Raw genomic sequence first — 19,053 nt, forward strand, 5'->3', positions numbered from 1 at the left:
GCACGCACGCGCGCGCACGCACACACAATGAAAAGAACACTCTCATGGGAAGAAATTTCTTATCTACAGCTTTATCTTGTGTTTGACCCGGAACATGGCCCTAAACGAACTGTCCGCAAGGCTGGTTCCTTCATCAAGAACCTCTCTCCCTTCACGTATCGCTAAGTATTCGGGACGCACGCGGTTGGGGAATCCCCGTGCAAGTGTTTTATTTTCTCCAACCCCCGATAAACCCCGACGTTGTGTTCTCCGCCAACAATTTACGCCGAAAAACACCGTTCTCAGCTGTGCGTGTATATATTGCACCGTTGCGTCCAATAAAATTTAGTTGCGAGTCAGCGCTCTGTCTGTGTCCTTCTTCATCCAGTCCGTCGTTTTGTTGCGCTGTCTTAACCTTTTAAGCATGTCGTACCAACTCAGCCAAGCTTCAACTTTAGCGACTCCACAAGTTTTGCCGAAGTCGCCTCCGGCCTCAATTATTACCGTAAACAAATTTAGTTGCTCCGCTAGATTTAGCTGAAAAATCGACGTCCCGTGACCTCAACACATATTCAGTTTCCCCGCTAAATTTAGCAGGAAAAATGACGTCACATGACTTTGTGTCACGTGACCTATATACAAATTCAGCTTCCCCGCTAGATTCACTAGGAAAATTGACGTCACCTGACCTCAAAGCAAAGTTCAGTTTTCCCGCTAAATTTAGCGGGGAAATTGTCGTCAGGTGACCTGATTTCACGCTATGCTAGAACGTTGCACGCATGCAACGCAATTACTTGGCAATTTGCAATACAAGTTTTTTCGGCAGCGGTGTAATCTGCTCCTTACCTTCTTCAAAACAGTAATGTGTAGCGTTCTTGCGTCACTTATTTTGAGTAGCGGGTAACATAGTTACGTTACTCCCTTACTTCTTCCCGAAACTTCTAAAAATATACACCTCAATATTTTCGTGTTTTTAGGCGCCAAGTTATGAATTTTCTCGCTCATCACACGTACCTTCAAAATCTGATCCGTAAAAGCGATAAGGCAATTATGTTAAATTTTTGTGTGGACATAACGATTTCTTTTTTTTTTTTCTTTTTTTAATGTGGCATTTTTGCGTACATGCAACGTCAAAACGGTACAGAGTTTTAATCAGACTTGTTCGTAGTTCAACTACTCTACTCAAGTTACTGTAGTTTAACTACTTTTCTAAGTAGTTTAGCGACTTTCAGTTCCATTTTTATTTCGGTAATCAGTAGAAGCTAGTTTGCTGAAAGCGTCAACTACTATCAGCAACATTTTGCCTTCCATGGCAACGACCATCGAGACCATGGGATACACTGCACATCGACTTCGCTGGTTCCATTGAAAGTAAAATGTTTCTGATAGCAGTCGACGCCTTTAGCAACATTTTACCTCCAATGGGACCAGCGAAGTCGATGTGCGGTGTATCCCATCCCCGCCACCAGTGTCGTATCCGCGTAGTAAGAACACACTACAGCTCGAATACTCGGTGTTGTATTTTCCAGGACGTCAGAGTTCCTGAATCAGTGAGCTTGGGTTGATACTTTTCATTTGACAAAATTCCAGCCATTTGCTGAATAGGTCAACTGTTATTAGCAACATCTTACCTTCGATGGCAACGACCACCGAGACCATGGGATACACTGCACATCGTCTTCGCTGGTCCCATTGAGGGTAAAATGTTCCTGATAGCAGTTGACGCCTTCAGCAAATGGCTGGAAATTAGTCAAATGAAAAGTATCAACTCGAGCTCACTGGTTCAGGAGCTTCGTAACTTGTTCGGAACTTTCGGCGTACCACGCCAGGTTGTTAGTGACAATGGTACATTATTAAGGACGGTTCTCACATGCAGCGAAGCGCTGATGTAGCACTGCTCACGTGCCGTCAGCTACTTATCGTCTGCCATGAGCAACAGTTTTGACCGTGCCATTCAAAGCTGGTGAACGCTCCCGATAGCACGCGCTGAACGTGAGGTCAGCGCTATGCTTGTAGTAGAGCCACTAAATGAGCTGCGCTTAGAGTATCGGCACTCCGTTCCCCGGCATTGTTGTGGGCGCCGCCATTTTGGCTCGTATGCAGAGCAGACGCAACTGCCGATCGTCATTATTCAAAAGTGCGACTTTTTCAGCATTAGATTCGGTTGTGGAAAGGTCACGCCATATCGCTTTGCTCTGTCACGAACTGTTTAAACATTTGTGGAGGGCGGAAAGGCGTTTCCTGTGATTTCAGATAAAGCTTCAGATAACTGGCAACCATGATTTTACGACACAATATGGCCAAGTGTCGTTACTCTGAAGCGTAGCTTATTTAGTGGCACTAGCTTGTAGCGCTCAGCTGCATGTGTGAACAGGCCTTTAGTGTCAGGCGAGACCGAACAGTTCTTAAAAAATAACGAAATTCGCCACGTCACAAGTGCCCCCTATCATCCAGTGACCAATGGTCAAGCGGAAAGGATGGTTTACGAAACCAAGCAGGCGTTTTCTAAGGACATGACACGAAGTTTATCGTGCCGACTTGCTCGATTTCTTTTGAAACGGCACAGAAAGATTAGTCTCACGACAGGAAAGACTCCGGCTATACTAATGTTTGGTCGTGAGTTGTCAACCGCGATCACTCTACTACATCCGCAAGCTAGGGGTAGGGATGAAGGGACGTCGGAGACAACCACGTCCCCAAGATATATTTCGGCTAACCGAGAAGAGTACATAAAAATCTTTGCTGGAAAGCCATCGCGGATCCGAGGAACCGTAATAAAAAGACTGCAGGATGTCGTTCTTGGGTCATCAAAACAGAGCAAGGCACGGGGTATCGCGACATAAAGACCATATCAGGAACACCGTCACTGACTCTTCAGAAATATTGGTCGCGGGACCCACTGCGACACGAAATATTAATTATGGCCTACAAGCTTTGCCAGCAAAGCGGACCATTCCGACCACTGAGGGACCGGTACCAACCGAGGATCAAGATGCCCCAGGCGCTCAACCGAACATCCACCCCGTTTCAAACGCGGTTATAACAACGGCTACGTCTAGACCTACCTCAACGTCAAAGGCGGCCTCCTCAAAGATACGGCGACGACGACTGAGGGAGTAGGAGTGTGATGTCTAGCGCTGTTCCACTCGCGCAGAAACAGAAGAGGATCGTTTCGCGTGCGGAGGGGCGCGTGATCTTTGAACGCGCGAACTCATAGAACTGCGAGCAACGAGCTTGAGTAAACTCAAGCTCGTTGACAGCGAGCGGCTGATGGTGCAAGATAGACTCTGACATCCTGTAAAGTACACCAACGACTATTCGGGCTGTAGTGTCTTCTCACTACGCGGATACGACAGTAACGCGACTCGTTCTAATTATTTTAAGTTCTGTCATCTCTCTTTAGAGGAGAATGGTTAGCTGTCGCTTTGAGGTCTTTTTGGTTTAGGTGGCATGTTACCTGGCAACGAAGGCAGCGAGATAATCTGCTGGGCGCCTTCCGCCGCGACTTTGATGGTCGCTCCCGCCGCCTAAATTAGTCGCCCCCCCCCCCCCCCCCAACCCACACATACACACCGAGCCAATATCTGAAATTTGCTACCCCTTAAAACCCATGTATGGTCGCTGTTTCCTGGACACCCCTCAAGGGCCGCCGTGACTCCACTGTTGGCCTGAGCCAAGACCGAGCAGAGCCGGACGGCAAGTCGGGGTTGCCTCGTCGCCGGCAGCTGAGAGCGCTGTTCGCACTGATCTCTATTTTAGTAGGCTGGACCGCGGATCGGGAGCCCGTCGGTGTCGCCACCGGCGGCCATTGCTTGACACCAGAGCCCTTGACACGAGGCAATACACGCAAGTCTATGGGAGAAACGCACAAAAGTAAGCATATTGAAGCATGCACGCTGTGCTGGGAGGCGAGTATTTTATGGTGCGCTGCGATCCTTATGTCGGGTATTTGGAGATTGAATCGGTATTTGTCAGACGTCCGGTTGCTAAAGAAAAGGATCAAACGCACCGGAGCACCTGCGGCTGAGCTGGCAAGTTTGCTCTCGTAGTGGAGTAAACAAAGGAACTTGACTTAAATAAGACCGTCCTTAGGAAAGCCCAGAAGTTGATAAATGACAAAGAAGTTCCATTTCGACAGCGGCTTTTCGGGAATGAGCGAATTCCGCGTAGCAAAGCCTTCGATCTTGTCGTCTGCTAAATCCAACTGAACGAAACCGCCACCGACTCCGCGGCAACTCTAGGTAACTCGCCTCATTGAGTTGCACTACGGCGGAGTCAATCTCGACCACAAAATATTTATTTATAAGAATTGCGAGGGCTGTCTGTTTTAATGTTTGTACGCAGGCTATTTGACGGGCTTGTCGAAAAGCATCCAAAACGTTTCAGTGCCGACACCAGCTTAGAAATGGGGGAAAACGGCACTTTTTCTCGTTCTTCCCATAGAGTCCCATGGATTGGCTGGTGTCAATCAATGGCCGCCGGTGGCGACACTGGGCCCCAGCTGCCGAGGCCGCGGTCCGCGATCCAGCCTACTGCAATAGAGATCAGTGGCTGTTCGCATACACAAGAGGAACGGACGTGGTCACTGAGCATGCGCGGTAGCTTCGCTATTCCAAAAGTGGACAACTTCGAGTGCACGTCTGCCACTAGTGCACGCATCGCAGCGAAAAGCACGCTAGGGGGCGCATATCGGCGTTCACCACTTGGGCAACTTGGGCAGGTGCCCCTCGCGTGCTCACGTCTTCATTGGATGGTCCACAAATTCCCGGAGAAAATTACTCCACTTTATAAGAACGCGGCCTCTTTCTGGTGTTTCAGAATGGAACACCGGGAGACGTATGCTTTGTACAAGCAGTAGCTAAAAAAATTAAAACTATATAATTAGTGTTCCGCGTCCGAAAATCTGTAAAACATTCGGCGGTAAAAGCTTTCTCAATTCTGATTCACCAGTAAAACTATCACGATCAAAATGTGGAAAAAAAGTAGAAGCACGCTTGTCGGGGTGGGTCTTTCGATTTTTTTAAATATATGTATTTTTCCCATTCGTGTAAAGGACAAGACCGGTTTTCAACATTAAAAAAAAAAAAACTTTCGTTTCACAAAAGATATTAACAGGGTGAAAATTTGTTTTTTACTTCGTGATTTTTCTACCCACTTCTGTGCGCTGGTATGAATACGGAAGGTTTACAAAACTTACAGTAATTTTTTGTGTGCTTGTATACCATGCCGACTACTTTTTAGTTAAAATAAAAATATTTTTTTATTTTGTTTCTATTCAGGTAAAAAATGCCACACATCGTCTCTTTGACAATTCGCTGGCATGCTCAGAGCTTTGTATTTCATGAGGTAATATATTTGTCGCTTACCAAACACTATGCGGGTGTAGTCCTAGGGCTATCGACGGGTTTAGTTTAGTTAATTTTCACAGAATATTTTTTATGAAGTCTGAAATATCGTCAAAAATGATATTTACCGATATTTTGAACACGCTTTATCCAGAAATTTTTTTTTTATTTCGTTCAACTCTTTTATTATTGCCACCGATCCTATTAATTTTCAATTACCTCAATGCAATTTTCCGTCTTTTTTTTTTTTTGTATCTCTTTTAGAAATGACCGCAATCGCACCCACGCTCTCGAAACGGCCAAACTCAGTATCTGCAGGTCGACTTCGCTGTAAAGATTATAATGCTTATTTTTTCTGTAAAAATGCAGCGGGTGCATTTATTTTGATCGAGAACACTCGTGCATGGCTACATACTATATTTTCTTTAAAACTTGGGTTTGGGCCTAGTTGGTTCATTACTGAATAAAAGGTTAAAAAGCGCGAACAAACGAGGACAGTAAAGAAACACGGACGACAGGCGCTTCACTCTCAACTGGTTTTTATTAACACAATTGTCACCTATATATACACATTGCCCAAACCACATCGGATTCAATCGCCACAATCAGAGCCAACCTTCCAGAAACACCATCTCACTCTGGAGCAAATACACAGACGGAGCGCTAGAATGCCTCTATAACCTCTCTTTGCGTTTTTTTCCTTTGCCTTTCTTAAAAACTTGGTGCCAGACAGGTCAGGTTTATGTGTGTGCAACAACGCGGGGGGCCATCTCGCCGACCATTGTAGGCGATGTGGGTGTAACTTGACCTGACCTGACTGGCATAAAGTTTTTAAAAAAGGCAAAGGAAAAAACGCAAAGAGAGATTAAAGAGGAATTCTACATAAAAAAAAGAAAGAAAACAATTGTGTCAGCGCTCCGTCTGTGTTTCAAAGTGCTTCAAAGTGAGATGGTGTTTCTAGAAGGTTGCCTCTGATTGTGGCGATTGAATCCGATGTGGTTTGGGCAATGTGTATATATAGGTGACAATGGTGTTAATAAAAACCAGTTGAGAGTAAAGTGCCTGTCGTCCGTGTGATTTATTTTATTTTATTTATTTAGAGGATACTACAGGCCATTGAAGGCCCAAGTAGGTGTGGGATACAACATATGCATTCACACATACAACAAAAACAAATAACACGACACTAAAAGGATTACAACTAACTAGCAAATATACAGGATATATTATTTAAAAAAGGGGAGGGGGGGGGGGGAAGCAAGCATTAAGCAGTATGTAATTCCATCATGCACTAATACAAAATAACCTATCCAGAAGTAGTATGAAGGTTTATACAATCCTAATGTCCATGCGAAAAAGATGGAGGTGCAGCAATTTACAAAGCAAAACATGCTAGTTATCAAGACGCTCGAGACCTTCTACAAAGTTGGCGTCGATAAATACTTCGAGAGGTAAACCGTTCCAGTCGCTAATAGCGCGAGGGAAAAAGCAAAACTTAAACATATTAGTACGCGCAAAAATGGTTTCTTTATTGTCCTTGTTTGTTCGCGCTTTTTAAGCTTTTATTCAGTATATTTTCTTAATTTTGTAATGATGGCAACTGATATTCCTTAGCCCGTCCGTTAGCGTTGCAACGGATGTTCCATTATCCGGTGTGTAATGGCAGGGCACAAAGGGCGGAGAAAACAAAACCAGCTTTTTATGTAGCCAGACCGGAGTCATATATCTGTTTGTGTTAAACACAGCTTGTAAAGCAGGAAAAAAAATAAAAAATAAAATGGCGGCGCGGTCGTAATGGCGCGTGCGTTGGCTCGAGCGGCGGGAATTTAAGACGCCGTGTCGAACGGACGTGTTATATTCTCCGAAGTTTTTCAGCGTGGAGAAGAGACTGCCACGCAAGCAGGTAGGCACGACCCAGGACGAGGAGATGGATGTCGCTGGGCCGGCGAGAAGCCGAATCCAGAGGAAGGGCAATGCCGAAGCAAGTAAGTTGAGCGCAAATACGCATGGTCAAGAAGGCGCGGAAATTGAGGACGCCGTAGCGGAATTGAGGACTGCTCTGGGTAACACCCCAAGGGCCGTTTTAATCGCACTACTCAAGAAATTGCTGGAGGAGGACGGCAAAAAACAAGAGAAGAAACCCAAGAAAAAGAAGGGCAAGAACAAAAGCTCGGGCCCGACCGGGGACACTCCGGCGAACGGCGGGAATCGCCAAACCCCCGTGGACGTTGTTCCCGGGAAGATGGAAGCTTCCAAAACGCTGGACAAGGAGAGGAACGTCGATCGAGCCACCGGCAGTGGATTAGATTGCAGTTCTACACCTACTTCGGAAGAGATGGAGGCGAAAACAAGAACCGGCCAAGCAGCTCCGACCACCGGCGGGGACCGGCAGTTGGACGAAGCGCCGAGCAGCAACGACTTGTTTGCATGGCATCAAGTAACGTACAAGAAAGCGTCGGAGAGGCCGCGGGTAGACACTGAGGCGAAGCACCAGCAAAAAGCCAAGCAGCAACCCAAAAGGTATGTGGAATTGAAGGTTCGACCGGCCAAGAAGATGTCTCTCAAACCCCACATTCAATCTGTCAAAGCTCAGTGTGTGGCCTTATTGCCGCATGAAAATCAAGCCGTGATCACTTTTCACCACATCGAAAAAGCTAACGTCATTTCGGTCCGGACAGACTCGGAAGACTTAGCTAGACAGATCCTGGGGATCAAGGTGATCAAAATTAATGACCACGAAGGAATTGACGTACAAGTCTTTCGCACGTACGGGAGCAACTACACAAAAGGAATAATCTACGACATCTATCCCAAAAATCAAGACGAGAATGACCACGTTCTGAACACTGAACTAGTTTGTGAGAAGATCAACATTGTGGCAGCGCATCGGTTGGGAAAAACCAACACTGCGGTCATTACTTTTGATGGCAACACGCTTCCCAGGTCGATATTCTACGGAAATTTCTACAAGAAGGTCTATCCACACAGACCCAAAGCTGTGGTATGCAACAATTGCCAGAAGACAGGCCATAAAGCCGACATCTGCTACAACCCAGAGGTATGTGGAAGGTGTGGAAGAAGGCACGAAGAAGACATCGCGGACCAGCAAGCGGGCCACAAGGAGTGTGAAGAAGTGAGCCTATTTTGCCAGGAGTGCAGGAAGACAGGTCACATGACCAGCAGCAAGGCATGCCCGACCAAGGTTGCGGCAAACAAGAAGATGCGTGAGGATCAAGCAAGATACAGACTTCAAAACAAAGCCAGCCAGAACACACAAGCACGGGACGAGGAACGGGCCACCAAGGTCCCAGTACCGCCTAGCGAAAGGGTTTGGGCAGACAAGGTTGCACAAGGCCAAGCGCCCAAGCCGTCCGAGACCAGCGGGGCACACGGCGGCGAGTGCAAATGTGGTCGCATAGAGGCGAAACTAGACAAGATGATCATGCAGTGGGAGAACTTCATGACAACCCACAAGTCCTTTTTCCCTGCAGAATCATGCTAAGAGTTCTGCAGTGGAATTGCCAGGGGCTGCGCAAGAGGGCGGCGGAGCTCAGGGCTCGACTTCTCGACGTACCATCAGAACGCCCAGATATCCTACTTCTGCAGGAAACTAACACGACAGAGATTGCATTACCAGGGTTCGAGGCGTATTCGTGCCCATCAATCACTAACAAAAGGTTTGGGAAGTATCCCACAGGCAGAGCAATGATCTATGTGAGCACAGACTTGCCACGCTGCCAAATCGACACCACGCAATTTTGCACCGACGACCAAGAAGTTGTCGCTATCAAGATTTCCTGGCAACAGAAGTATATAACGATGGCTTCTGTCTACTATAGACCGCTGCCCTCAAAGAAGCAACGCCAACTAGAGAACGGTTGGATCGCTCACCTGCACGATATGTACCCTAGAAACCATAAAGTGTACGGAGGAGATTTCAACCTACATCATCCAATGTGGGGGTACCACAATAAAAGCAGTGGAGTAGAAGATCTGATTGAGGAGATGACGACATATCAGCTACACCTGGCCAGCCTGAAAGGAGCGAAGACGAGAATTGGCACAACAGGACAGAAGGACACAACACCGGACCTCACGTGGGTGGACAACCCATACCCACAACACCAGAAATGGAAATGCCTCGAAGACAGCTGGGGAAGCGACCATCTCCCAATCGTTTTCGAATTTTCGGTCAAGAGGAAGCCTGAAGAACAGAAAAAGAAAAGACAGACAAGAACGATACATTGGGACAAGTACCGAGAAAAGCTGGAAGAGTCTGACCTGGAGGATGCCCCCTTCGAGGCCCGGCTAAGAAGGCGATCGAGGCGGCGACCATCTGTAGCAATGTGGACAAGGACGCCCCCACCCCAGACTTGCACCTCCTAAAGCTCTGGGCAACACGACTGCAGGCCGTACAAAAGTACAGGAAAGGGACAAGAACACCGGAAAATAGAAGGAACATCACCCGAGCGACGGTAGAAGCAAAGGTGTACGCAGAAAAGTTGGGAATGAGGAGGTGGCTCGACCACTGTACTTCACTCTCAGAAAAGACATCAATAGAACGTTTGTGGGCGACGAGCCGAGCGATGCTGGGCAAAAAGAAGACGACCAGAGTGACACAGTCCTTAGCACTAAAGATGGACAAGCCCGAGAAGGACCTGGCGGAAATGGCGGGAGAGCTCTTTTTTCCGCAGCCACCACCGGACGCCACAGATGGGTTTAAACCATACATGATTGAGATGCTCGCCCCAGACCCAGGAATGGACAGCCCGTTCACGCCAGGGGAACTGGAAACGGCGCTTCATGTCGGAAAGGCCCATACAGCACCGGGGCCAGACAAAGTTACAATGACCATGTTAAGGAATCTGCCAGATCAATCAAAAGAAGAATATCTGAAAGAAATCAACAACGTCTGGGCGACAGGAAAGCTGCCGGAGGAATGGAAACATTCCAGCGTGGTACCCATTCCGAAACGAGGAAAAGACAAGGGATCCATCACCAATTATCGCCCCATATCCTTGACATCCTGTACATGCAAGGTAATGGAAAGGATGGTTCTGAAGCGGATCGAGTGGTTCCTTGAAACAACAGGAGGTTTTCACGCTACGCAGACGGGCTTTAGGCCGGGGCTCGGAACGCAGGAAAGCCTCATGCTCATTTCGAAGGATATTATCAAGAAAAAGAAAAGGATGATTAGAACGATCGTCGCTATTGACGTAAAAAAAGCCTTTGACTCGGTACCGCATGCCGCAATCATAGGAGAAGCTCAATCCTTGGGATTCTCCGGGAGACCCCTAATATTCATCCGAAGCTTTCTCGAGGGCCGCACATACTCGGTTCGCTGCGGACGAGAGCAAGGTGGGAGGAGGACAAACAGAATTGGTGTCCCACAGGGCTCTGTGATTTCACCGATGCTTTTTAACATAGTGATGGCAGCCTTACCGCACCAACTTGAACAGATCGAAGGACTGGGTCTAACGGTTTACGCCGATGACGTGACCATTTGGACGCAGACCGGAGACCTGTACCAACAACAAGAAACGCTACAAGCAGGCTTGGACGTCATCGAGAATCACTTGCGGAAGGTGGGACTCAGTGCGGCACCGGAGAAGACCAAGTATGTGGTCCTGCCCCTTTTAAGGAGAGGACAGAAAAGATTGGAGAGAAGATGACCCTGGTGCTGGCTGGGAAAAGGATTCTCCCGTCTCGAGAGGTCAAAGTGCTTGGTCTGGTCTTCGAGGAGACTGGTACAGGGGACATCTGCCTTCAACAAACAAGCAGACATTGCCACTCAGCGCTGGGAGTCATCCGCAGACTATGCAGCGTTAGAGGGGGAGCGACTCTAGAGGTGGCCAAGAACATGGTCAAGGCACTCGTGACATCGCGGGTTTGCTATGGCGCGAGACACTACAATCTAACCAAAGTTCAGTGGGAAAGACTCGAGACAATCAATAGGCATGCGATGAGAGTGATTACGGGCCTACCCTTTTTTACTAAAAAGATCGAATTAGAGAAATGGGCGCAGCTCAACACTTTACAGGACACGGTCCAGGCCAGGGTCGTGGCGCACGAAGAAAGACTTCAACACACAAAGCAAGGAAGACAGATCCTGGGGCTGCTAGGCAACAACCTAGAAGACCTACCAAACCTGCCAGAATGGCTTCCGCCGTGGGAAGACATGGCAGACATCACCGAAAGGAGGCCTCTTAGAGACAAGAAAGAGGACGAAAAAAGGAACGAGCGGATCGCCAAGGCACACCGGAAGATGGTGGAGCACTGGACCGACCCGAGCGAGATCCTGGCAGTATACACAGACCACGCAAGAGACTACACGCCGACGCCCGCTGGGGCAGCGGCGTTTCTCGCCCCCGCTGTGGAGGTCACGGAATGCTGCCAACTACCAACAAGAACCACTATTGAGGGAGGAGAGCTCGAAGCCATCCTCCTGGCTTTGAACCTCTTCGCGCATCAACGGCAAGACCTACGCCCGAGGGAGCTCAGGCTCTTCACAGACTCCAAGGAGGCGGTACGAGAGTGTAAGAAAGCCTCCAGCGCAAGCAGGAAGGTCAAGGAAAATTACGAAGATGGCAGCCGAACTACGTCAACTTGGCACCACCATCAAGATAGGTTGGATCCCGGGCCATGCAGGGATCCCCGGCAACGAAAAGGTGCATCGACTCGCTCGCGCGGCGCTCGTTTCTTTCCGCGAGCGAGGGGGAGCACCCACATCCTCACAACCACACGACCACGGATACGCCGCACCCGGTAATGGGAAGACGTTATGTGATGACGAAGAGTATGATCCTGACGAGGAGAGGATCCTAATCAAGGAGAAGTACAGGACAAGATTGTGGGAACGCCTGCCCCAGACGCCCGACCTTCTACCGAGAGGGATCGGAAGAAGGGACAAGGCCCTCCTCACCCGCATCATGGCAGGCGCCACCCGCTCTCCGGCACGCATGGCCGCATGGAGCAAAGGAAGACGCTCCAGCACGGGCAACAAATGCACGAACAACATAAAAGGAGGCATGACTCATCTCTTATGGGAATGCCCCTACTATCAACAAATTCGGACCAAGTTCAAACCCATATATGCCCAGAACCTGGATGACTGGGTTCACCCAAAGAAGCCATCAGACAAAGAAAACGGCCAGCTTGGTCTCCTAAACTTCGTGCTAGAGGCGAAGCTGGACGTATATGTGTAGATTCTTTTCTCCTTCATACTCTTTCCTAGCGCCACATGCCCAGACGAAGATGTCACTCGGCATATTCCCCTCACCCTCACCCTATATTTGTGGCAATAAAAACGCCTTTTGAATCTGAATCTTGTAAGGCACGTGCAGCAAGCCTGGCCCCTCACGCTATTCGCGACTCCAGCGACCTATAGGGGGCGCCACCACCAAACAAACATGGCGGCTGAGTCCAGGTCGCGGCGGCTCGGCCGGGCCTCCTGAACAGGTGGCGCGTTCAATTTAACAGATTTTCTTTCGTTTAATGCCCAATTTTATAGGTATTTGAACTGAGACGGTTAAGTGTAGCCGGTGCAGATAAACTTGCAAAGCATAGTTTTGTTTTGCCGGTATTTTTTTTTTTTTTTTTGTTCTTTTCGTGTCAAACTTTCGTTTCGGAGATTTCGTTCAAAACCGAAACTGTGGGCTCCGGAGAGACGGTAATATACTAATCAGTTTTGATCATCTAAGGAAAGCGGCGATGACTACAAAATTGTTCCACAGAGAGTAACTTTTCAGCTAACTCGCATGCCTCGACCATGCGACTTATCTGTCCGCGAAATCGAGCTTTTGTGCGTATCCGCGTTTACGAAACAGCTCCAGTCGTCTGCTCGGCCAATAACACAGGCTGCAGGAAAATTACGAAAATTAAGCAACCGCTTCTTGAGCCAAGGACCATGTTAACCCGCCGGCGCCCCACTATGCAGCTGATACTCGTATTTCAATTCAGGTTTTAGTAGCAATCGAGAATTCATTTTGACGAGCTGGTTATGTATTATATTACGTACTCTGTCCCACTAAAGCGATATTAGTATATCCTTTGGGTTGAAATATGAGCTTAGTTGACTAGCTATTAGGTGAGCTGCTGAATAAAAGTATATTTGACAGACGGAGACATACTACTTAAACTTAGCCAAATGGTTCTATAGCCGGCAGCACGGAGACAAACTGAAGAGAGTCTTCATTGAAGATCCACGCAGAACCTCTCTGCATTTAACTTTGCTTCGAATCCTGAACGGAGAAAATTAGTATTTTTTTGTGGCCGGTCAACCTGACCAATGTAGACGTATATTGCTGCTGGCTTCGACGTCCTCGTAATATAAATATTGGAGGCGCGATAGGTCAAAATGCCGTGACAGCATCTAACGTTGCGAGACTTGTCTCCCACCTTTTGAAAACAGATAATTTCCCTCATTCATCATTTGCAGCGAGCAAGTTTTCCTGAATCAAGTAATTGCGAAATCAGCCCAACTCCTTCAGTGTGGTCCAGAGGCGTTTTCGGCGAAAAGCAGCCAAGATGAAGAGCCAACGCACCGACCAGCGTGGGTGGCTCAAACTTGAAGCTAACCGAACACAACCAAACTCAAGAAAAGCAGCTATCGAACCTTCCCATTCACTTGACTGCAACATTGATGTTCCCTCCAGTATCAGTTACCAAGCAGTCGTCACTTTGAATGTGATTCGAGACAGACAAGAAATCAGAAAGTTTTTCCGTGATTCCTCCCCATCCAAGAAATCGAAAGCACGTATCCGTGTGCTGTGGAGTAAACGGGCTTTCAAACACGTAATAGAAGAAAACAATCTACTGAGGCTTCATCACACTAATGACCACTCAGGCAAACTTAAGAAATATTCGGACCTTGGTCAAATTACATTGTTCGCCATCGCGCCGACAACACGTCTCCGCGAAAGCCACCAGAGACGCGGAGGGGCGCGGAGCGACCTAGACCGGCTGGTTCCCGGTTTTCCCGCTTGGCGGCGTCCGTTTTGCTGGAGTCGCGAATATACCTTCTCATTTTAGTAGTTGCCTCACCGGCGAATAGAGGGTGCTCACGCATTCGGCGCCATTAGGTTGCTTGAATTTGGTTGGTTTCGGTTTCAATGTGCACGTGGCTACGATGCTGTTTTACGTGGTTTTTGCTTAATTGTGCGATACAAATTCAAGTAGCACATGTTCACTTTTTCGTAGTTCCTGGGATAGGCCTCCGGAATATGAGCAGTTACCTGGATGTCTCCGTGAGGGGTGACAGCGACAAGCTTGTTTGCTGAGTCCAGGGGTGCGACATTTACGGAGAGGTTGCCTTCTTTGTACATCAATTTTATTTTAAGTTTGAATCTTTACCAAAACTTATTATCGCCAACAAGAACTGGTATTCAACGGGCCAGTATGCCAGATCTCCTTTTTACGAATCAAAAAGCTCTTATGTCTTCTGTAACGGCTCTCCCAGGAATCAGTGTCTACGACGTTGTTATTGGTAAATTGAAATGCCCTCAAGCTAAAACTTCTAAATGTGTTCCCAGAAGGGTTTGCTTCTGTGACCAGGGTGCTTACTCTAGCCTGACGGAAGAGCTCTGTTCCTTTTTTTTGGAGCTTGAGGAACTCAGTTCATCTTTAAATATAGCCGCGCGTTGGAATACGTTCTTATATAAATTAAAGCTTTTAATTGATATCTACGTACCATCACAAATGCTATGGTCAAGGCAGCGTAAATTTAGGCCCCGGTCATTGGGCGTCAAACGCTTTCTGTGGATTGGGCGTCAAAATCTTTCTGCTACTCACAGAGGAGGTTGGCCTTCCATTTGTGCTCGGCGGGCTGTCGCTGAGCAGAACTGCTGATGGTAGATGGTTTCCTTTCGAGATGAAAATTCAATTAACTGGCCTAAAGCGTTCGGTTCTAGAAGGAGCGAAAAATCAAGCTTCTTGCTCTGAACACTTCTTCTTCCTTTCTTTTTTGTGAGGGCGGAGGTTGATCGGAAAGTCTCGTGAGTGTCGCTAGCCCTCATCAGTAAAAATATGTCGCTGCACCCGATGCCGTCTGTATCGTGGAGCCGGTCATTTTTTTTTTTTTTTCATGTTGCAGAGTCTGCTATGTTTGAATATAAGATTATTTAGCCATAAATTTATACTATTAGCCGCTTAACATCCGCGGCCCTCAACGAGAAAGTTTAAGCGGGTGAACTACACTACCAAAAAAAGCATCTAATAAAATGCACGCTACTGCGTTGCTCGGTTTCTCTTGTTTGTTCCGCTCGAGGCAGATATATTAGAATAATTTGTTTCACTTGTCCTGTCAACGAACAGTTTCCGTATCGTGACGAGAAAAGGCACTCTCTCCTCATCGCAACGTTGTTCCGATTCCCGAAACATTTACCCACATCCTGGCACAGTAAAGGGAAACACTGACTTCAGTGGAACTCAATAGCACGGTAATTTTCAATACAGCACTAACTTCTCTTCGTGCTATATATTTATATTACTGCAAAAGCTAAAAGTTTCAAAACAAAATACATAGAGCATGCGATTTCACAGCCCGCAGTACCAGTATTATGTTATCCGTGTTGGAATTCATTGTCCTGTTGAATTCCCACGCTGGTGAACCAATACATATCTCTTTTAAAAGAAACACATATTAAACATAAATAGTGCAGTTCACCCGGAGCAGAGGACGCATCCACACAAGCGATCGTTTAAATGTAGGCCGTACGCTGGTAACACGATTCGATCTTCAATGAAGCACCGAACAGTGCCGAACCATTTTCCGCTCAAATTGTTTCCTTACCGATACTATGCGACAAGTGAAAAACATTCCAACTGAATATCGTTGCACCGCTCCCTTAAAGCCCCTTCATGTTTTAAAAGCAGATCAAGGTGCGTCAATGCGCGAGGCACGTACAACCTGCAGCCCTTAAGAAGATCATGGTGGCACAGCGCAGCATTGAGCTTGACTGCAGACGCCGTGTTCTTCTCAGAAGTGACGCGCGGCACGTGTCTCGAGCATTTCCACCACAATGAATGGCGCCACTTTTCCCAGGATACAGGGGCTTTATATAATCTGTGCACTTGGCAAAAGAGTTGGTGAGGAACCCAGCGGCCGTGGTTGGTCGGCGCCGCGCTTGAGCTTGGCGCGATCCGATTACGGCTGCCCAATCCCTCACCGCCGACACTTTTCGCCAAGTGTCCAGATTAGTGGCCATGGTCTTGCTCTGCCCCGCCGCTGCCTAAGCTCCTTCATAGAAAACCCACTTGCTCCTGGGAAGGTAGTGTCAAGGCCACGGTCCCCTTATGGCCGCCATTTTGGTCCATGGAATGAGCAGCTTCTCCTTGACCTCTCCACTGACCTGGTCCGAATTCGCGGTGACAGGCCGCTTTATAAAGACATTTCTTTACACCAAGATTCTGTTATCCACACACCGGCGAAACAAGCGCACATATGGTCTCACCGCCACCAGCGGCGTCGGTGCTTGGCGATATTTAAAAATAATGTTTCCGTATTTAAATAGACCAAAAGGAGAATATCATTATGAGAGATATGTGGAGATCATCCCGACTGATAAGTTCGTGGCCTACGCAGTGTCAAAGTCCCTTTTGTTGGCAAGGAACGCTTTCAGTACGATGTCGCTCCAAGGCGATCTTGGCACGACTGGTTCAGACCGACCCTTTGGAAGATTTGTAAGGACAAGATAGAGGATTGCCATGGCAACAAAGACCGATCAGCCTTGTAAGATCTTGGGCGTCTGTAGGTTAGCATCGATTTGTGTCCGGCTAGCACGAAGGGAAGGCATTGGTTAAATGTACGTAATTGTACGTAATTGTACGTTATTGTACGTAAGCGCATTGTACTTCGCGTTTTTTCTTCTTCCTTTTTTTCGAAACGTAAGAGAGTCGACCAATAAACCAGGACAGCCAACGAAGAAAAAGAAAAAAGATGGGAGACGATTGAAAATAGAAAGTTTGATGGACCACGCCGACATGTCCTTGATGCGTTGCCGTGGCAGGTTTGGAGTTTACAGTTGAATGTAGAAAACATGGTTGCATTCGCTCTTTTTAACATCTCTGAACGACCCACTGCGAACTTTAAAGAAGGATGGTAGTACTATATCTAACTAACTTGTGACTCCATGCCACGTCCTCCCCTCGCAGCCTTGGCAGTGGCAGCTGGGCGTGGTGTCCGTGTTCCTCAGCTGGGTGCTCCTGGTCATCTACATCCGCAAGCTTCCCTTCCTGGGCATCTACGTGGTCATGTTCACCAGCGTGCTGAGCACCTTCAGCCAGTTCTTCATGGTCTTCTTCCTGTTCATCGTCGCCTTCGCCCTGGCCTTCCTGGCCGTCTCCAGAACCAGGTATAGCGGGCTTCGAGGCATTTGCTTCTCCCTGACACCTTAAAGGAACACTGACACCCTTAAAATTTTTTTACTTTTTTTTTTGCCAGGCGATTTATTATGGTTGTCGGAATACTACCCAATTAATATTTTGCTACAGAGTCACGTATGTTTTAATAAAGTCAAAAGACGCAACTGCTCGAAACCGAAACCGAAACCCCCGCACCGCACGGAGAAATGGAGAGGAGAGAGTGAGTGGCGGAAGTCACGTGGCTACACTCGACCGTACACTCTAGAAAATGTCTGTGCGTCTACTTTCACGCACACCACTCGAGAGCCAATCACTGCAGCTTACGGAGGCAGCTGAGCGAATGACGATGCCGAAGCATATGTTTAGACCAGAAAACGCAGTCTGAGTTGCGACATAAGCAATGCAAGCGTGACGTTTTGCATTGCTTAATGGGAAAACTCAGACTGCGTTTTTGGTCTAAACATAATGTTTTCGCATCGTTATTCGCTGAGCTGTCTCCCTAAGTTGTGGTGATTGGCTCTCTGAGTGTTTTGCGTGAAAGTGGACTCACAGACATTTTTTAGAGTGTATGATTTTTTTTCTTCTTTTGCGCGCAGCAGACAAAACGCGTTGCGGGATCCCTTCGCCGTGCGATTCCTTTGCAGTTATGTTTGCTCCGCTCGCTGTTCTATACTTCAAGATGAGTTTTATTTGTACATTTAAGTGTTGGCAATTAGTAGTGAGTGCCCGTGGTCAATTCCCGTGATCGACTCCGAAAAGAATACTGCCAAGATTTTGCGTGAAGAGCTGCCTCACATGTCCTGCATCTGAAAGTGGCATTGCGCGGCAGAGGTGTCAAAAATGGAATCCCATACCATTCAGTTCAGCGACGTATCGTCCACAACAATTGTTTTTTTTCAGTTATAACTGTAAAGAAAAGAAATGTAAACATCGCAAAATGATTGAAAAAAAAAATGGTACGCCCACTAGGGATCGAACCCGTCCCCGCTGCGTATGAAGCGGACGTCTTTCCACTGAGCTACTCAGGGAACTCTTTCGCACGTAGTAATGCAGCCGGTAGACTGTATTTCGGAAAGTTTCCTGCCTATTTCCCTCCTGTACATGCACTCCCGGCTTGAAGTCGGGCAGCACCACGCATTGGCCACATTGGCACCAACTTCCAAGTAAAGAAACCGAACGCGTGCGTATTCAACTCGATGTACGCACTTCGTGCTTGACGTATGAGCGAGCGATGTCTTCAGCCACGAGAAGAGACGACGGCTCGGCGACGTCTTCGTGCAATCGGCTTGCTGGTCGGGCGTGTCGTACGGCATGAATATAAGTTCTTTTGAACGGTCCAAAATTTCACTTTCGAAGGAAGACAGAATTC

The sequence above is a fragment of the Ixodes scapularis genome, unplaced genomic scaffold, assembly GCF_016920785.2.
Source record: "Ixodes scapularis isolate PalLabHiFi unplaced genomic scaffold, ASM1692078v2 PGA_scaffold2__306_contigs__length_199485367, whole genome shotgun sequence".
NCBI lineage: Eukaryota > Metazoa > Arthropoda > Arachnida > Ixodida > Ixodidae > Ixodes > Ixodes scapularis.